Genomic DNA, 21,677 nt, shown 5'->3' on the forward strand with positions numbered 1-21,677 from the left:
TCACAGATTTAGAAAACAAATTTATGGTTACCAAAGGAGATGGGGGAGCAGAGATAAAGAAGAGTTTGGGATTAACATATATACCCTATTATATACAAAACAGATAACCAACAAAGTCCTACTGTATAGCACAGAGGACGATATTCAATATCTTGTAATAATCAATAATTAAAAAGAATCTGAAAAAGAATATGTATACACATATATGTTGTATGTATATATATATATGGGCTTCCCTGGTGGCACAGTGGTAAAAAAAAAATCCACCTGCAATACAGGAGATGTGGGTTTGACCCTGATCCGGGAAGATCCCCTGGAGAAGGAAATGGCAACCCACTCCAGTATTCTTCTCTGGGAAATGCCATGGACAGAGAAGCCTACAGAGGCGGGCTACAGTTCATGGGGTTGCAAAGAATTGGACATGATTTAAGTGACTGTGGCTCAGATCATGAACTCCTTATTGCCAAATTCAGACTTAAATTGAAGAAAGTGGGGAAAACCACTAGACCATTCAGGTATGACCTAAGTCAAATCCCTTACGATTATACAGTGGACGTGAGAAATAGATTTAAGGGACTAGATCTGATAGACAAAGTGCCTGATGAACTATGGAATGAGGTTCATGACATTGTACAGGAGACAGGGATCAAGACCATCCCCATGGGAAAGAAATGCAAAAAAGCAAAATGGCTGTCTGGGGAGGTCTTACAAATATGTGTGAAAAGAAGAGAAGCGAAAAGCAAAGGAGAAAAGCAGATATAAGCATCTGAATGCAGAGTTCCAAAGAATAGCAAGGAGAGATAAGAAAGCCTTCCTCAGTGATCAATGCAAAGAAATAGAGGAAAACAACAGAGTGGGAAAGACTAGAGATCTCTTCAAGAAAATTAGAGATACCAAGGGAACATTTCATGAAAAGATGGGCTTGATAAAGGATAGAAATGGTATGGACCTAACAGAAGCAGAAAATATTAAGAAGAGGTGGTAAGAATACACAGAAGAACTGCACAAAAAAGATCTTCAAGACCCAGATAATCACGATGGTGTGATCACTCACCTAGAGCCAGATATCCTGGAATGTGAAGTCAAGTGGGCCTTAGAAAGCATCACTACAAACAAAGCTAGTGGAGGTGATGGAATTCCAGTGGAGCTATTTCAAATCCTGAATGATGATGCTGTGAAAGTGCTGCACTCAATATGCCAGCAAGTTTGGAAAACTTGGCGGTGGCCATAGGACTGGAAAAGGTCAGTTTTCATTCCAATCCCAAAGAAAGGCAATGCCAAAGAATGTTCAAACTACTGCACAATTGCACTCATCTCACACGCTAGTAAAGTAATGCTCAAAACTCTCCAAGCCAGGCTTCAGCAATACATGAACCGTGAACTTCCAGATGTTCAAGCTGGTTTTAGAAAAGGCAGAGGAACCAGATATCAAATTGCCAACATCCACTGGATCATGGAAAAAGCAGGAGATTTCCAGAAAAACATCTATTTCTGCTTTATTGACTATGCCAAAGCCTTTGACTGTGTGGATCACAATAAACTGTGGAAAATTCTTAAAGTGATAGGAACACTAGACCACCTGACCTGCCTCTTGAGAAACCTATATGCAGGTCAGGAAGCAACAATTAGAACTGGACATGGAACAACAGACTGGTTCCAAATAGGAAAAGGAGTATATCAAGGCTGTATATTGTCACCCTGCTTATTTAACTTCTATGCAGAGTACATCATGAGAAACGCTGGGCTGGAAGAAGCACAAGCTGGAATCAAGATTGCCAGGAGAAATATCAATAACCTCAGATATGCAGATGACACCACCCTTATGGCAGAAATTGAAGAGGAACTCAAAAGCCTCTTGATGAGAGTGAAAGTGGAGAGTGAAAAAGTTGGCTTAAAGCTCAACATTCAGAAAAGGAAGATCATGGCATCTGGCCGCATCACTTCATGGGAAATACATGGGGAAATAGTGGAAACAGTGGCTGACTTTATTTTTGGGGGCTCCAAAATCATTGCAGATGGTGATTGCAGCCATGAAATTAAAAGACGCTTACTCCTTGGAAGGAAAGTTATAACCAACCTAGATAGCATATTGAAAAGCAGAGATATTACTTTGCCAACAAAGGTCCATCTAGTCAAGGCTATGGTTTTTCCAGTGGTCATGTATGGATGTGAGAGTTGGACTGTAAAGAAAGCTGAGTGCCGAAAAATTGATGCTTTTGAACTGTGGTGTTGGAGAAGACTCTTGAGAGTCCCTTGGACTGCAAGGAGATCCAACCAGTCCATTCTGAAGGAGATCAGCCCTGGGATTTCTTTGGAAGGAATGATGCTAAAGCTGAAACTCCAGTACTTTGGCCACCTCATGTGAAGAGTTGACTCATTGGAAAAGACTCTGATGCTGGGAGGGATTGGGGGCAGGAGGAGAAGGGGACGACAGAGGATGAGATGGCTGGATGGCATCACTGACTCGATGGACATGAGTCTGGGTGAACTCTGGGAGTTGGTGATGGACAGGGAGGCCTGGCGTGCTGCGATTCATGGGGTCGCAAAGAGTCAGACATGACTGAGTGACTGAACTGAACTAAACTGAACTGAATCACTTTGCTACATATCCACAACTAACACAACATTTTAAATTAATTACACTTCAGGTTAAAAAAAAAAAAAAAACAGGAAATATGACACTGAAAGTGCTTTGGGGAGCCAAGTTTGTACATTTCCCTTCTGCTGTGAATCAACACAGATCATTAGCATCATTCACAGAAGGATGAGGCCCAGAGAAAAGAAGTAACTTCCCCTACCTTGAACATGCATTGGGGTGCCCCTGCTCTGGGCTTCCTCTGACCCAGAGACAGGACTCTAGGTCTGTCTGCCAATTACAGTCCTCATCTGTCTGCATCCCAATTCCAAATTCCTGGGAGCAAGTCACAGTGGGGCCTTCAGGATGGTGGCACTGAGAAACTCCAGAGGGCACTATTCATGCAGACCATCGAACTCCTATGGCACCTGGTTTCCTAGTATGAATAGGGCTTCAGAGGGCACCCCAAGGATGAAGAGCAAATCTCAAGGTGGTAACAAACTGGGCAGGCACCCCAAAAGGTGTCTACTGAAGTGACCTCCAGCAAGTCACTAGATGTCTTGGGGTTTCAACTCCCTCATCTCAACTTGGCAGTTTTAAAACATGGCCCTCCAGTTCCTCGCCACTCTTCCCACTGAGAGGTCCAGGCCTCTGTGCCTCCCCTGCAATCTGGGCTTTGTGACAGCTGAGCCAGCAGAATCTAGCACAAATTCTGCTATGCCAGTGTCTGAACCCAGGCCTTTTAAAAAAACAACAGAATTTCACTCTACGTCTCTTGGGATACTCATTGTCAGGACCCAGCCACCATGCTGTGAGGAAATCCAACTAGCCCCTGGAGAAGCCCAGTGGAATGGCCAGCACCACTTGGCCAGCCAGGTGAGTGAGCCATCTTAGAAATTTATCCTACAGCTTCCCATCAAATTGTCTCAGCTTATCCCTCGTGGAGCAGAGGCGAGCCTGCCCCACAGGGCACTGCTCAGATTGCAGACTCATGTGGTGAGGACCTGATTATTGGTGTTTTGGGCCCGTGTTTGGGCTGGGCTGAGGTGCAGCAATGACCCAGAGCCCTTACATATTCTCAGCCTTCCTCGTGGAAGTGTTACAGCACTCGAATGAGAGAGAAAGCATGAAAACTGAAAATTCTCGATAAACTCAAGAGTGTCAGCACAGCTTTTATTTTGTATTATTCCAAGGTAAATAGGCAGCAATGCTGTGGTTGTCTCAGCCAAGTCAGCTTTGGCCCGAGTTCAGGGAAGAGGAGGTGGTTGCAAAGGGCAGCAAGTACAGAAGGTAGGATGGAGCAGGAGCGGGTGTGGAGAAGGAACAACACAGGCCAGGATGAGACGGGATGCTGCTGTTTATCATCTCAGGGCTCAAGGTGACCTGGGGAGGCTGTCTGAGACCCTTCCTCCAGCAGATACATGAAGAATATCGATCTTATTTTAAAGGTGCTGTGAGGAAACAAATGTCAGTGTCTAACAGTAAGTTTGAGTTATTCTGTACTCTCTGTCAGGAAACTCTAAACCAAGTCCCTCTGGTTTCCTTTTGGACCCATACCTTTGGATTATGGTGTCAGTTACATTATGGAGCAAAACTAGAAAGTCTGAAGGGGAAATAATTCAGAGAGGAGCCAAAAAATCAGCCTGGTTCAGTGGGCACCTGTGCCTTCAAGGACGTCCTTGGCCACAGTGAGTCTGGCCCAGAGAGTGCTTCCAAAAGTCTCAATCTCTGCAAAGGGCGGTTATATGGCTATCTTTTTAAAAAATATTTTCCTTATCTTTTTAAAGTCTATTTCACACACTGAGCAGAAATCTGATAATCCAAGTCCCAATTTAATGATGGAAATCAATAACTTACTTTGTACATCAAGGTGTAAAAACCACCAAAGAGATCTTTCTGAATCAAATTCAATGCCTGGTTGTTGCCCTTCAGTTTTTCTCCTTTGAGATTCAGTTAGGCCTGAGTTTGGCGGAAATGGCCTTTGACTTTCCTACAACCCTGGATCTGCTGAAAAGCTGAAGAGGAGTGAGTTGCAGCCGAATATGTTCTAGAAATCAAACACAACGTCAGCAGCGGTGCTCCTGCAGCCAGGTTAGGACTCTGTAAAGTCAAGACGAAGCAAATGGACTTACTCACAAAATAGAAACAGATTCACAGACTTCAAAAACAGACTTATGGTTCCCAAAGGGGAAAGGTAGGGGGTAAATTAGGAGTTTGGGATTAATATATATGTATATAGTACATATACATACTACTACTATATATAGATAACTGATACTTCCCTCCTGGTCCAGTGGTTAAGACTCTGCACTTCCAATGCAGGGGGTCGGGGAATTAAGACCCTGCATGCCACATGGCATGGTCAAAAAATAAAGACAAAAACAGATAATCAACAAGGACCTACTGTATAACACAGGGAACTCTACTCAGTACATTCTAATAACCTATATAGGAAAAGAATCGGAAAAAGAATGGGTATATGTGTAACTGAATCACTTTGCTATATACCTGAAACTAACACAACACTGTAAATCAACTATACTCCAATATAAAATAAAAATTTAAATTTAAAAAGACAGAAGCCAACTTGGTAAATAGAGCTGAAAATGAAAGGAAAATAAATTGAGTTTTGAAGACACTATCTGAGGTTCGTGCTCAGCCATACCCAAAACCAGCCCTACCCCTGTGCAGCGTAGCCTGAGAAGTGAAGTTGCTCAGCCATGTGTGACTCCTTGCGATCCCATACACTGCAGCCTACCAGGCTCCTCTGTCCGTGGAATTTTCCAGGCATGATTACTAGAGGGGGTTGCCATTTCCTTCTCCAGCAGATCTTCCCGACCTGGGGGTCGAACCCAGGTCTCCCACATTGCAGGCAGATGATTTACCCTCTGAGCCACCAGGGAAGTGAGCCACCAGGGAAGTGCAGTGTAGCCTACAAGAATCAATACCTTCTGGTTTTGCTGAAAACTCTTTGAGCAGGTTCTTGTGTCCCTTGCAATTAAGAGCCCTAACCAGGGTTTCCCTGGTGGCTCAGTGATAAAGAACCTCTTTGCCAATGCTGGAGACACGGGTTCGATTCCTGGTCTGGGAAGATCCCACATACCACAGAAAAGCTAAGCCCGTGCACCACACCTACTGAACCAGTGCTTTAGAGTCTAGGAGCGCAACTCCTGAGCCCACACACCTAGAGCCTGTGCTCCTCACCAAGAGCAGCCACCACAACGAGAAGCCCATGCACCACGGCTGGAGAGAGGCCCCTGCTCTCTGCAACTAGAAAAAAGCCCATGGAACAATGAAGACCCGGCACAGCCAAAAAGATAATAAATAAATTAAAATTAACAGAATTTAAAGAAAGAGCCCTAACCAATCAACACACACACAAAAAATTTCCTGAGGTGACTGAGGCAGGAAAACCACATGGTGAATCGGTCTCTCTGCCCAAATATTATAAAGACCCCCATTCCAGTGGGAGCTCTTTTATTTTGCCTTCTGGCCACCTTGTCTGGGCCAGAAAAGGGCACTGGTAGGAGACCCTTGGGCTTCCACTTTATTTTCCTTCTCAGTTCTGGGCCTCCTGCTCCTCATATCACATCAATTCACCTGCTTTCATTCTCTCTCTCAATCTCTAGCCTCGCCACCCCCTTCTCTCCTCTCTTTCTTTCTCCAGTTAGTTTGGACCACAGCAACGCATGCTCATGAAAGAGTCTGCGGGTTTCAAGTAATAAGATACAGGGGATTAAAGTTCTGGAAAACGTACAGTTGCATTCAAGCCAGCTCATAAAACCCGGCAAGGCAGCAGAGGGCACAAGCTGCCCCCAGGTGGGTCCACTTTTACTCTAAGCACCAGACCCATGAAGGAGCAGGAGAGCAGCCACCCCACCCCACTCCAAAAGTGCTGTGACTACAACAACCTCGCTCTCCATATTTTGGGGAAATGTTTCATTTAAAAATATTCTATCCCAAAATATACAAGTAGCTCATGCAGCTCAATATAAAAAAATAAAAAATGGGTGGAAGACCTAAATAGACATTTCTCAAAAGAAGACACACAGATGGCCAAGAGTCACATGAAAAGATGCTCAACATCATTCATTATTAGAGAAATGCAAATCAAAACTACAGTGAGGTATCACTTTATACCAGTTAGAATGCTGCTAAGTCGCTTCAGTCGTGTCCGACTCTGTGTGACCCCATAGACGGCAGCCCACCAGGCTCCCCCATCCCCAGGATTCTTCAGGCAAGAACACTGGAGTGGGTTGCCATTTCCTTCTCCAATGCATGAAAATGAAAAGTGAAAGTGATGTCGCTCAGTCATGTCTGACTCTTAGCGACCCCATGGACTTCAGCCTACCAGGCTCCTCCGTCCATGCGATTTTCCAGGCAAGAATTCCATCGCCTTCTCCATCAGTTAGAATGGCCATCATCAAAAAAGTCTATGATTAATAAATGCTGGAGAGGGTGTGGAGAAAAGAGAATGCGTTTGCACTATTGGTGGGAATGTAAACTGATATAGTCACTATGGATAACAGGATGGAGGTTCCTTTAAAAACTAGGAATAAAACCACCCTATGACCCAGCAATCCCACTCCTGGGCATACACCCTGAGAAAACCATAACTCAAAAAAAAAAAAACCACGTACCCCAATGTTCACTGCAGCACTTTTTACAATAACTAGGACATGGAAGCAACCTAGATGTCCATCGACAGATGAATGAATAAAGAAGATGTGGTACATATGTACAATGGGATATTACTCAGCCACAAAAAGGAATGAAATTGGGTCATTTGTAGTGATGTGGATGGACCAAGGGTCTGTCATAAAGAAGGAAGTGCATCAGAAAAAAGAACAAATATTGTATATCAATGTATATGTATGGGATCTAGAAAAATGGTACAGATGAACCTATTTCCAGGGCAGGAATAGAGACGCAGATGCAGAGAACAGAATGTGGACTCAGGAGGCGAGGGGAAGGGCGAGGCGAATTGGGAGATTAGGATTGACAATACAGCAGTGATGACGGTTTAGTTGTTAAGTTGTGCCCAACTCTTAGTGATCCCCATGGACTGTAGACCATCAGTTTCCTCCGTCCATGGAATTCTCCAGGCAAGAATACTGGAGTGGGTAGCCATTTCCTTCTCCAGGGGACCTTCCCAACCCAGGGAAGGGTTCATCTCCTGCACTCCAGACAGTCTCCTGCATCTCAAGCGATTCTTGACCTCTGAGCCACCAGGGAAGCCCATACGTGTATACATATACACTACCATGGGTAAAACGGATGGCTGGTGGGAACCTGCTAAAGCACAGGGATCCCAGCTCAGAGCTCTGTGATGATCTACAGGGGTGGGATGGGGGTCAGGTGGAGTGAGGTCTAAGAGGGAGGGGATATATGTATATGTATAGCTGATTCACTTTGCTGTAGCACAGAAACTAACACAACAATTATACAATGTAAAGCAATTATACTCTGATAAAAAAATATATATTCTACCTTGTGACCAAACCACGTATCCCGATTTGGGGTTCTGGAAGCATGGCTACTGCTCACGTGGCAACAACCGAGCAGTCTGAGTTCTCAGGAAACACACCTCTCATGACAGATAGGCTCCGCCCCAGTGGCACTCAGGGCCTGTGTAGTCACTGTCCTTTCCAACACTAGGGCAAGGGGTGGGCACTGGCAGATTCCAGCTCTTAGGACCCCAAGTACAGACAGCCCCATGCAGAGGAGGAAAGCGTTCTTGGTCCCCCTGGGCCTTGATTGCCATAGTCTGGCCCTCGGATGATTTATACAGGCCACACAAATATTTTTTATTCCAATTATCCTAATTTAAGGACATTTTAGAAAACTATATAACTAGAAAGTAACTTGATGGATATGATTGCCTGAGAGGTGGCCAAAATACAAATGAGTCAAGTCAAAATATAAAATAAATAATAGCTCAGTGATCTACTGTAATGACAAAAAATCATAAAGGTGGCAGAGAAAGAAAGACATTTAGCAAACTCTGCCCTTTGTTGTCGCTCTAACGTCTTCAGAGGAGTCTGTTTCTCTGGACCACGTTTCTTCAGAGTATTGTCTTGTTTTTCTTGCCTTCAACCCTCACCCACTTCCCTATAGAGCAGAGAAATGTCATATTTGGCTACGTAAGAACAGTGACCAGGCTACTGGGCTTACAGGAATCTCTCCGCTCTGCTGAAAGAACAACACATTGCATGATGAAGTGTGCCCCAGCAGTGGCTGCTCTTGTTCAGTCGCTCAGTCGTGTCTGACTCTTTGCGACCCCATGGACTACAGCATGCCAGGCTTCCCTGTCCTTCACTATTCCCCAGAGTTGGCTCAAACTCACGTCCATCAAGTGAGTGATGCCGTCAAACCATCTCATGCTCTGTTGCCCCCTTCTGGTCTTGCCCTCAATCTGTCCCACCATCAGGGTCTTTTCCAGTGCGTTGGCTCTTCACATCAGGTGACCAAAGTACTGGAGCTTCAGCTCCAGCATCAGTCCTTCCAATGAATATTCAGGGCTTATTTCCTTCAGAATGGACTGGTTGGATCTCCTTGCAGTCCAAGGGGCTCTCAAAAGTCTGCTCCAACACCACAGTTCAGAAGCATCAATTCTTTGGCACTCAGTTGTCTTTACGGTCCAACTCTCACATCCATACATGACCACTGGAAAAACCATAGCTTGGACTAGATGGATCTTTGTCAACAAAGTAATGTCTCTGCTTTTTAATATGCTGTCTAGATTTGTCATAGCTTTTCTTCCAAGGAGCAAGTGTCTTTTAATTTCATGACTGCAGTCACCATCTGCAGTGATTTTGGAGCCCAGGAAAATAAAACCTGCCACTGTTTCCATTTTTTCCCCATCTATTTGCCATGAAGTGATGGGACCAGATGCCATGATTTTAGTTTTTTGAATGTTGTTTTAAGCCAACTTTTTCACTCTCCTCTTTCACCTTCATCAAGAAGTTCTTTAGTTCCTCTCTGCTTTCTGCCATTAGGGTAGTGTCATCTGCATATCTGAGGTTATTGATATTTCTCCCGGCAATCTTGATTCCAGCTTGAGCTTCATCCAGCCCGGCATTTCACATGATGTACCCTGCATAGAAATTCAACAACAAGGTGACACTATTCAGCCTTGATGTACTCCTTTCCCAATTTTGAGCCCTAGTGATTAGGTGATCCTAGTACACACTTCGCATGCAGACTTCACACTGGGGCACATGATAAAAGGCTCATCTGCTCACAACTTTATTCTGACTGTGGTTCAACACTTTTTAAACTTGTACGAAATGAAGAACGGTGCTGGGTGCAGTGGTGGAAGAGGAGGAGTGGGGGGTGTGCAGGGGAGACTACACTCTCCACGCTCAGCGTTCACAGGAGGAACAATGGCCAAGCCACACAACCTATTGCATCCACAATTTTCTAGCCTAGTGTGGTCAGCTTCCAGTTGTCCCTTCTATGGACTCTGTACCTGCATCTCTAATCTACACATATTGCTAAGCTAGGCAAAAGAAACTCAGTCCATAGCAATACATTTGGGGGAAAAAATAGACTTGGAGTCTTGGAACTAGTTGTTCACCCTGCAGGATGCACCAGAAGTCAAGCCAGGAGCCTGAATTTCAACGTCAGAAAATCTGGAATCAAGTCTTGATCATCTGTCTTATTGGCTGCATGATGTTAGTTGACTCATTTCTTAGGTCGTTAGCCCCAGTTTCCTCACTTTATAAAGGTAGAGGGCTTGTGGTTCAGTGGTAAAGAATCCGCCTGCCAGTGCAGTAGACACAGGTTCAAGCCCTGGTCTGGGAAGATCCTACATGCCACGGAGCAACTAAGCTCGTGCACCACAACTATTGAGCCTCTGCTCTAGAGCCTGGGAACTGCAACTACTGAGCCCATGCGCCATAATTACTGAAGCCCACAGAGTCTAGAACTTGTGTTCCACTACAAAGGAAGCCACCACAATGAGAAGCTGTGCAGCGCCACTAGAGCGCAGCCCTGCTCACTACAACGAGAGAAAAGCCAGTGCAGCAACGAAGACCCAGCACAGCCAAAAATAAACAGTTTTTTTAAAAAAACGTAGACTACCACCCCAATCTCTCCAAGTCCTTGTGACAACTCAGATGGATTAATTCACATAAAGCAGTTGGCTCATGGTTGACAAATACTGACTGTTCATTCCCTGGTTCCTCACCCTCCTTCCTTCCCGTGGAAAGCCCATGGGAGGAAGGAGAGGGGTTGCCAGGAGGCGGCTGGCGGGACCCTGAGATGTGGGTTTTGCAGGCAGAAAGCTGCAGCTCTATTCTCTCGCCCCGGCCCCTCCAGCCCTAAAGACAGGGCCACTTTGTTGTGTTCTCAGGGAAACCAGCTCCTTTCACACCATCTGGCTTTGGAGGACAGAACCTAACAGGGGAGACGGGTCAGGCAAGGGCAGAGAATGCTGGGCTAAGACACACGGCCAAGGCTGTGCTTCCTAGTGGGCCCTGCCCAGGGCCTCTCCTTTGCCAGGGGCTACATTCTGGATTTTCCCTCTCGTGGATGCTCTCTCCAACACACCAGCCTGTTTGGCAATCAAACTCCCAGTGATGGGCTAGACTGTTGGTGGGTCACACGGCTTGGATGTCATCCCAGACTCTGTGCAGTCTGGATGGATGGTCTGCCACAGCCACGATGTGGGGCATCTGATTCAACTGTAGAGAGGAGACATTTAGATGCTTTGTCTCCTTTATTATTATTTTAAAAATGAATATAATGTCACTACCAAAAAATGGAGCAGAAAATTGAAAAGTTTCCCGAGATAACCACTGTAAGTGAATTTTATCTGCAAGCATTTCAATTCTCCCTTGTTACAAACTATATTACTGTCACTCTGATTTCTCATAAACCATTTTCTCTCAATATAACAATGCATCTGGCAAGTGGCTGCGATAAGGGACATCCTGAGACCATCCAAGGCTACAGGTTCTGGAGGAACCCCAAGTTCTGGAGGTAAAGGTGGAGCCTCTCTGAAGGGTGGTGCTGGCCACATCTACATATGTCCCAGGTTCAAGTGTGACCTTCAGAGCCCAGTGCTAGTGAGGTGCATCGCACACTGTCAGAAGCCAAACAGCTGCCCCTTTCTTGAACTCAAAAACTTAGCAGACAGGAGGAGTAGAGATTTCAGGCTGCAGATTTCTGCAATCACAGGATGACAGGCAAAAACAGGTACAGAAAACGGACTTAAAGAAGCATCTCTGTACTGTGTTCCATTAATACACCCTGAGTATTTCTCTCCAATGGCAAGGCTTCTCAAGGGGTGTCCATTCTGCGCACCTATGCATTTTGCAAAGGGGTGGAGTGGGGTTCATAATGACTCCATATTGCTATGAATTAAAGTACTATTTAATTAGTACATTGAGCATTTAAACAACTTCTTTATGATGCATAATTGATAACGTTTTGGGTACACAGCTTTGCTGAGTCACTTTAAAAGTTTCAAGGCCTCGGATGACAACTACACTTTCTCCTGGCACTCGGCAGCCTGCCACGTGCTCTTTCGGGGCCTGTTCCACTAAAGAGGGTAGCAGTTCTGGGAGCTCCCAGGTTGGTGACTTTCAAAGCAAAAACAGCTGCCTCACAGCTGCTGAGAAGCCAGGGCAAGTCCTTGTCTTCCTGCTGCCAACTCAGGAGGGAAAGACAGCAGCAGGTGTGGAAAGCAGACCTCATCCTCCAGGAGCCAACAGAGCAGAAAGGAGCGGCCGGCCGAAGTGCACCGCAGCAGGGGTGAGGGGAGGGCTCCCCCCACGGCTATGCCTCCAGCCACAGAGTCAGGGAGATGTGAACACCTGGATGGGCTGACTTCCTGTCGGGAAATCTCCCTGGCTGCTTTCACCAGTCACAAGTCTGCAGCCCAGGTAGGCTGAGTTGACAGAAAATCTGAGCCTGGGGCAAGTTCATCTTTGAGGCTGTGTGAGTTTGCTTGTTGCTGCTGTTCAGTCACTGAATCGTGTCTGACTCTTTGCGACCCCATGGACTGCAGCACGCCAGGCTCCTCTGTTTGGAGTCTGCTCAATTCCCGGAGCTTGCTCAAATTCATGTTCATTGAGTCAGTAATGCCATCCAGCCATCTCATCCTCTGTTGTCTCCTTCTCCTCCTGCCTTCAATCTTTCCCAGCATCAGGGTCTTTTCCAATGAATTGGCTCTTCTCATTAGGTGGCCAAAGTATTGAAGCTTTAGCTTCAGCATCAGTCCTTCCAATGAATATTCAGGACTGATTTCCTTTAGGATGGACTGGTTGGATCTCCTTGCAGTCCAAGGGACTCTCAAGAGTCTTATCCAACACCACAGTTCAAAAGCATCAATTCTTTCGCACTCAGCTTTCTTTATAGTCCAACTCTCACATCCATACATGACTACTGGAAAAACCACAGCTTTGACTAGATGGACCTTTGTTGGCAAAGTAATGTGTCTGCTTTCTGATATGCTGTCTAGGTTTGTCATAGCTTTTCTTCCCAGGAGCAAGTGTCTTTAAATTTCATGACTGCAGTCACCAACTGCAGTGGTTTGGAGCCCAAGAAAATAAAGTTTGTCCCTGTTTCCTTTAGTGTTCTAGGGCTGCTATAAAACTGTACTGCAGATGAAGTGGCTCAAACAACAGAAACTTACTTCCTCACAACTCTTGGGGCTAGAAATCTGAGATCAAGATGCCACCAGGGTCAGTCTCCTCTGAGGCCCCCTGCTTTCACTTGTAAGTGACCACCTTTTCCTGTGTCTTCACACGATCTTTGCCCTCATAGGTCTGCACCTCAAGGCTTTTATTAGGCCGCACATCATTAGGACCCAACTCATGACCTCTTTTTATATTAAGTACATTTCCAAAGATTCTACAAATACAGTCACATTCAGGAGGTTAGGATTTTAATGTCTGAATTTGAAGGGGAACAAAACTCAGCACGGGCTTCCCTTGTGGCTCAGCTGGTAAAGAATCAGCCTGCAATGCAAGAGACCTGGGTTTGATCCCTGGGTTGGGGAGATCCCCTGGAGAAGGGAAAGGCTACCCACTCCAGTATTCTTGCCTAGAGAATTCCATGGACCGTACAGTCCATGAGGTCGCAAAGAGTCGGACACAACTAAGTGATTTTCACTTCACTTCAAAACTCAGCACATAACAAAAGCCTTCTCTCCTAGATTTCCTCTCACTCTGTTGTACGACCCTCACCTGAGCTTCTTCCTGTGCTTTGTCTGAATCCAAACACTAACTGGATGCTGTTGGGACTGACCATGGGAGCTGATGGAGAAGAGAGACATTAGCTAGGCCAGTATGATTCCCCTTCTCTCAGGAATATAAACACAAAATCTGGAGAGAGGCTGCCAGTGGGTCGTGGAAGGCGAGAGAACATGCATGAACAGGAGCTGGTGAACCACGCAGGCTGAAGATGACTTCTGACTCCGCTGCTGGAAGCCTTTGAGCCACTGGGGACACAGGAACGCCTCCCAGACCCAGTCACCCAGAGCAATATCCACACTGGAGTTTGGGTTCTGAGGTTTCTGAACAATTACACAAGGATCCAGAAAATAAAACCCCTTGTTTGAGCTGATGTTGCTATGTATCTACCTCTCACAATGGCAACAAAAGATACATCCAGGATAGTATAGATATAATACAAAACATATATGTAATTTTTAACTTTCTGGTAGCCATATTAAAAAATGTAAAAGAAGTCAGTAAAATTTAAATAAATATTTTATCTAATCGATTAAGTTCAAAATATTATTTCAACATGTAATCAATATAAAAAAGGTTAATGAGAATGTATGTGCATATATTTATAATGTCCACTCCAGGGTTTCCTGGAGAATCCCATGGACAGAGGGGCTGGCAGGCTACGGTCCACAGGGTCACAAAGAGCCAGACATGACTAAGCACAGCACATATATATAATGTATTATACACAGACACACACACACACACACACACACACACACACACTCTGGACTATGCAATTCTAACGCACAATCCCAGTTGGGGCCTCCAACCCTACCAAGTACATAGGTAAAGCCATTACACGGATTGTTCAGGTCCTAAATTTGGCTTTTTCTTTATTGTCTCAATTGAGTGATTCTGTTTCTCTAGAATCCCATCTAGAGTGGAGCACAAGGACATATTTACTTAGGAGCTTATGGAGCACCCTTGCTTTTAGATTTGGAAATAAGAGAAATATTGAGATGATTTGCAGTCTGGGATAAAATACCAGGGATTCAGCGTCATGCGAATTTATCCAGCTTGCACCACGGAGGTAGGCAACCCTGGAAATAGGGCGTCCAGGTCTGTCTGTTAAGAAAGCTGCGGCAGGACTTCCTTGGTGGTTCAGGGGTTAAGACTCTGCACTTCCAAAGCAGGAGACACAGGTTTGACCCCTGGTTGGGGAAGTTCCACATGCCGTGCAGTACAGCCAAAAATAAAAATGAGGGAACCCTCCTACACCATTAGTGGGAATGTAAATTGCCACAACCACTACAGAGAACAGTATGGAGGTTCCTCAAAAAACTAAAAAAGATCCACCGTATGACCCAGCAATCCCACTCCCGAGCATATACCCGGAGAAAGCCATAATTCAAAAAGATGCATGCACTCCAATGTGCATTGCAGCATCAAACTAAATGCCTATCAATAGAGGAAAGGAGAAGGAAGATGTAGTACATAAATACAAGGGAAAATTAGCCATAAAAAGTACCAAAACACTGTAATTTGCAGAGGTGTGGATAGACCTAGAGACTATCATACGGAGTGAAGTCAGAGAAGCAAACATTGTGTACTATCTCTTATATGTGGAATCTAGAAAAATGTTAGAGATGAACCAAAGCAGAAGAGAGACACAGATGCAGAGGACAAACATATGGATACCAAGGAAGGGGGCTGGTGCGATGAGGGTCAGGAGTGACACATACACACCACTATGTATAAAACAGGTAACTAGTGAGAAACCACTGTACAGCACAAGCAACTCTACCCAGCGCTCTGCAGGGACCTAATGGGAAGGAGACCTGAAAAAAGTGGATATGTGTATACGTAACTGATTCCCAAGCAGAAACTAACACAACACTGTAAGGCAAAAGTGGGAAAGTGTCAGTCGCTCAGTCATGTCCTACTCTTTTGCAACCCCATGGACTGCAGCCCTCCAGGTTCCTCATCCATGGCATTCTCCAGGCAAGAATACTGGAGTGGGTATTCTTCTCCCATGTCCTTCTCCAGGGGATCTTCCTGACCCAGGGGTCAAACCCAGGTCTCTTGCAATGTAGGCAGATTTTTTTACCATCTGTGCCACTAAGGCAACTATACTCCAATAAAAGTTAAAAATTAAAAAAAAAAATATTGGTAAAGGGTAAATAAAATTAAACAACATGTATTTGAGTCCTCAAAAATGTTATTTACATATATTTTATTTCTTAATAAATTTTATCATAAAAAATAAAGTGCTAAGTTAAAAAGAATAGCAGAAAGAACTCCTGTATACATTTTATCCAGATTCCCCAACTGATAACATCTTTCAAAAAAAAAGAAAGCGATGGTAGAGTGGACTCTGTTATCCCCTTCCCCCTTACAGATGAGGACAATGAAGCTGAGAGGTGACATGACTTATTGAAGGTCACTCACTAGTGGGTCGGAGAAGGCAATGGCACCCCACTCCAGTACTCTTGCCTGGAAAATCCCATGGACGGAGGAGCCTGGTAGGCTGCAGTCCATGGGGTCGCTGAGGGTTGGACATGACTGAGTGACTTCACTTTCACTTTTCACTTTCATGCATTGGAGAAGGAAATGGCAACCCACTCCAATGTTGTTGCCTGGAGAATCCCAGGGACGGGGGAGCCTGGTGGGCTGCTGTCTATGGGGTCGCATAGAGTCAGACACGACTGAAGTGACTCAGCAGCAGCAGCAGCACTAGTGGGTAGTAAGAGCCAAGACGCAACCCAGTTCCCTCTAATTCCCAAAGTGGTACTGTTCATGCTACCCAAGGTTCCAGGGACTTGGGTTTAAAAAATAAGTGTTTTAGTGGCAAGTGTTGTTGTTATTGGTGTAGTAGCAGATCATTCAGGTCCTAAGCTCAAGCACTTTGTCCATGGGATACCCTTCTACCTCACAATGAGCAAGTGATCCCAGTACTGGGAGAGACTCTGATTACTTTACTCTCCTGCTCTGCTGAGAAGCCTGGGGTCAGGCCAGCCTGGTGTTTTGAGTGGGAAGGTGTTGAGTGGGAAGCCAGAGCTATTCTCCTTGATGGGCGGAGCCAGGTGAGTAAGATGGTGTCTGTTACAGCTCAGAGTGTCTGGGAACAATGGTGCCCTCCCAAGCTCTGGGATCTGCCCTCAGGATGCCACACCACCTGTGCAACAATCCTCCTCCCCCCTCCAGTCTCTGGAACTGCTCCTGTCTTAGACCCAGCCCAGGTCTCCTGATCCCTCAAATGTATTAATAGACTCACCTGTGTGGGTCTGAGTTTAATTATACTTGTCTGGCAAGGGATTTGGGGAGATTTAATTTAAGGCTGGTGTTGAATGCTTTTAAATTATGTTAAATTTTCTGAGGCACCCAGGTGCAACACACATCTTTTATAAATTACAGAGCAAATGCTGTGGAGGCTGGGTGCACAGAAGGGCCAAGGATCAGAACAGATCCCCAGAGGATGAGATATATTTCTGGCAACAAGGAAGAGCTTAACGCACACCTCTCATTATTGTTAATGGGAGCTGGGTGTTCAGCTCATTCTCTGGACACCCGTACCATGTAAATTTAGCTCTTGGAATTCAGTTGCTCACAGCTCCCTGCCCGCCCGGTAGCACTGAGTCCTGGTGAAATGTGTGTCAAGTTCTTCAAAACAATTATTGCTGCTAGAGGAAAAATGATCAGCCAAGTACTCAGATGTTAACACTCCTCAGAGCTGGAAATGGAAATGAGTTCTGGAAATGTTTGCTTTCTGTTTAAAATGAATCTGTAGACATCTCAGAGGCTGTGTGTAAAAATGAGAGGAGGGATTTTTAACAGATGATAATGAGCTTGGGAGGGCGCTAGCAAGGTGTAGAGGCCAGAGCAATGATCTGCGGGTCACAGTGGTAGAGTTTTTGCCATGGCTCTGCTGTGTGACCTTGGGTGAAGTGCTTAAACTCTCTGGTCTCCTTCTAGGAGTCTAACTCACAAAGGTGTTCAGACAAATGATATATGTTAGAATCTAAATAATGATGCAAATCATTGGGAAGAGTACTTGAAGACTCATCAAGTGTGATTGAAATCCTCCCAAATGAGCAAGGGAGCAAGAAATCAAAATGAACCCTCCTGTGCAAAGGTGGGCCCCCTTCACTCCTGGGGTCATGGTGGCCCAGATCCTACTGATTCCTGGACAGAGAGATGATTTGGGGGAAGAGTCCAAGGATAGGATTGGAGACCCCTCTACCAAGAAGATTCCACTTGCACTTAGAACTAGAAAATTCTGACAGCGACCCCAAGGCATGGACAGGAAATATATTTTAAATTTTATTTATTTATTTGGCTGCACTGGGTCTTAGTTGTGGCACATGGGATCTTTAACTACAGATGTGAACTCTCAGTAGTAGCATGTGGGATCCAGTTCCCTCACCAGGGATCAAACCTGGGCTCCTGCACTGGGAGCACAGAATCTTAGCCACTGGACCACCAGGGCAGTTCCTGGACAGGAAATCAACAGGGGGCTCTTTATGTCGTCTCAGTTTTGGTTAAGATCCCAGAGGCAGAGAAGTATGAGAGAACACTAGGAGTCAAGGAAGCTCCAGTCCAAAGTGGGGTGCTCGACCATTACACAGGCCACTGCGAAGATGTGTCCACCAGCCATCATCTGCCCGGAGCTGAAGGAAGCTTCCAGGTTTTCTTTGGACAGGCATGAGAGTGTGCCCTGAGTCTGCAAGGCTCTATCCTTCATTGGGGTCGTGAAGGAGGGCTGAGGCTTTACCCCTTTTCAATTCAGCTGATAATGGCTTCAAAAGAATCACTTGGAGAGTCTGATCTGTGTCCCCTGGAATGCTTGGGGGACAGAGACTAAGTCTGGCTCACTCCTCAAGAAGCCCACAGGCAGAGGCATGCTGAACCAGCCTGGTGGCGGAGCAGAGAGGGTTCCTGAAAACTGACTATATATCCACAGTGGCCATCTCCCCAGGATGAGATATGGGACTGCAAGAAGGGACCTGGCCTAGCAAAACATCTTAGACCCGGCCCATATGGGCCACCTGGAAGGAAAGTGAACTACAGGGCCAGTGGACTACAAGGGCTGAAGGAGAAAAGGTGATACCCATGGCAGTTGAAGGCTCCCAAGATGTCCCCCCATAAACCCCACATGGGCCCTGCTGGGAACCTGTCCACCCAAGAGGTAACAGCATGGGTTATAGCAACACCAGCCAAATTCGAGTTTTCCTACCCCCATCTCTGCTCTCTCCACCCTCTCCAGGCTCTGGAGGAGCCAGAAGCAGCCTGGTAAAGTGAAGAGAAGATGAACAGGACAGTGGGGATGGAAGAGAATCCAGCCAACCTTCATCCATCTCCTACTGCTCAAACCTAAGCTGGGAGGACAGAGCTTTCCTGTTTCAGTCAAGTTTGGTTTTAATTATTACAGCAGACTGGGTACTTTTAATTACTGAACTGTAACTATTCTTAAACGACCAGAATTTGTGTGTGTGTGGCCTCACCATGTGGCTTGCAGAATCTTAGTTCCCCAACCAGGTACTGAACTCAGGCCATGCAGTGAAAGCATAGTGTCCTAACTACTGGACCATTCAGGGAATTCCCAAGAAATTTTATCATGGATGGATAAAAATTGCTACAGAGAATGGATCTGGAGAGTCAACAATGAGAAAGGGCTGGTGCTGAAGCTGAAGCTCCAATACTTAAGTCACCTGACGTAAAGAGCAAACTCACTGGAAAAGACCCTGATGCTGGGAAAGATTATGGGCAGGAGGAGAAGGGGATGACAGAGGATGAGATGGTTAGATGGCATCATCAACTCAATGGACGTGAGTTTGAGCAAACTCCAGGAGATGGTGAAGGACAGAGGAGCCTGGTGTGTTGCAGTCCATGGGGCTGCGAAGTCAGACACGACTGAGTGACTGAACAACAACAAAATTGTTTTCTACCTGCACCCCCCAAGTTTGGGTCAGTCAGTGTGCCAGTTACACACGCTGCAGGGATATCCGTGTGCTTGCAATGGTTGTCGCCCTCTGGACAGGTCTGGCTTGGTGGGAGTGGTCAGCTCATTCACCAACCCAGGAGGGCAGATGAGATGGCCAGTGACATGATGCAGCCACTGCTCCCTGGAGCCAGGGCTTAGAAAGGTTTGGGGGGACACTGACTCTTCCCAGTCCCCGTATGTTTAGTCAGTGTCCCAGATAAACACATTTCCAAAGGTGCTTCACCATCTCTATAATGGATATTTGAGTCATAAAAGCCTGTGTGCTTAGTCACTTCAGTCATGTCCGACTCTGTGCAAACGTATGGACTATAGCCCACCAGGCTCCTCTGTCCATGGGTTCTCCAGGCAAGAGTACTGGAGAGGGTTCCTGTGCCCTCCTCCAGGGGATCTTCCCAACCCAGGGATTGAACCTTTGTCATTTATGTCTCCTGCATGGACAGGCAAGGAATCTCATTTCATTTAATTTTATCAATTGTACAGTAAAGACCAAAGAGGTTAAGGCCTTTGCTAAAATCACTGTTCTTTTGGTTGCAAATAACAAAAACCAAGTCAGGAAGGAAAGGATAGGAGGGAGTGAGAGAAAAGAAAAAGGCAAATATGTGGAACGTTTATTAGCTTTTGTATGTGAGGAAAATTATTTGTACCAGAGAAGGCAATGGCACCCCACTCCAGTACTCTTGCTTGGAAAATCCATGGACAGAAGAGCCTGGTAGGCTGCAGTCCATGGGGTCGCTAAGAGTCGGGAACGACTGAGCAACTTCAATTTCACTTTTCACTTTCATGCATTGGAGAAGGAAATGGCAACCCACTCCAGTGTTCTTGCCTGGAGAATCCCAGGGACGGGGAAGCCTGGTGGGCTGCTGTCTCTGGGGTCGCACAGAGTCGGACACGACTGAAGCGACTTAGCAGCAGCAGCAGCATTATTTGTACAGGTAAGGCTGTATCTGGGGCTTCCCTGGTGGCTCAGATGGTAAAGAATCTGCCTGCAATGTGGGAGATCCAGGTTCGATCCCTGGGTGGGAAAGATCTCCTGGAGAAGGGCATGGCAACCTCCTTCAGTATTCTTGCCTAGAGGATTCCATGGACAGAGGAGTCCATAGCAAAGAGTCAGACACGACTGAGCGACTAACACTTTCACTTTCACTTTCAAGGCTGTTTCTAGGTGCTCAATTAACATTATCCCAAACATGTATGTTTTTTCCATTTCTTGCCAATGCATTTGCTTTGCTGTGAACAAAGATGGCCACCAGTAGCTCCAGTATTCTACCAACTGGGCAATCCCAGTGAAAAAGAGTGGTTCCAGCAGACGTCACAGCTTGAATTTCATTGACCTGGTTTAAATTGCATGCCCAATGCTGAACTAATCACCATACATCTGAATGTCCTGGCCTAGAACATTCCTTGGGGCTGGGATTTGGGATCAGTCCCAGGGAAAACATGGCAAGTGAGTGAGAAAGAGCTGCTGGTACTTGAAGACGAGGACATGGGTGATAGGCAGGCAAAAACAACAGATGCTCACTCTGGACAGAACGCCAGTAAGTAAATGGCAAAGCAGGGATCAGAATGTACATGTTTTGATTCCTAAACCAAAGATTTTTGTCAGTCCAAAGAAATTTCACTGAAATTTATATTTTTTATAAATTTATATTATTTATAAAAAGTGACTCTCTTTTTATATTTTATTCGCTGGAATTAATAGATAAATTAATAGGTAAATTCGCTAGCATTAATAGGTAATCCCAAAACTCAATTTATCCTGCATGAAGGACCTGTTAAAAATACACCCATGTAAACAATATCATTTCACACACAAGACAGCAAATGAGACCCCTAGCCTCGTTGTATTAGTATTGTTCCAGAAAATAATTTGTCCTCTAATTGATTCTGACACTTGAGAAAGCTCTAATTTGATAAACTC

The 21,677-nt window shown here is 45.5% G+C and overlaps 1 long non-coding RNA gene across 2 annotated transcripts in view; it reads right to left on the reverse strand.

Annotated features, from left to right (window-relative positions):
- Window positions 1–21,677, reverse strand: part of LOC147369043 (uncharacterized) — a 75,047-nt gene that overhangs the window by 24,072 nt on the left and 29,298 nt on the right. Inside the window, exons 2-3 of one of the 2 annotated variants that reach the window (XR_015167221.1) lie at window positions 4,433–4,675; window positions 3,719–4,026 (exon numbers count right to left, since the gene is read on the reverse strand). The exons of the other annotated variant lie outside the window; for it this stretch is intronic. This is a non-coding gene — a long non-coding RNA (uncharacterized LOC147369043). Of the gene's footprint in view, window positions 1–3,718; window positions 4,027–4,432; window positions 4,676–21,677 lie in introns of those variants that run through there. 2 annotated transcript variants of the gene reach the window in all.

Source organism: Bos grunniens, chromosome 7 (assembly GCF_055505025.1).
Source record: "Bos grunniens cultivar Pamir isolate PY7600 chromosome 7, Bosgru_T2T1.0, whole genome shotgun sequence".
Taxonomy (NCBI): domain Eukaryota; kingdom Metazoa; phylum Chordata; class Mammalia; order Artiodactyla; family Bovidae; genus Bos; species Bos grunniens.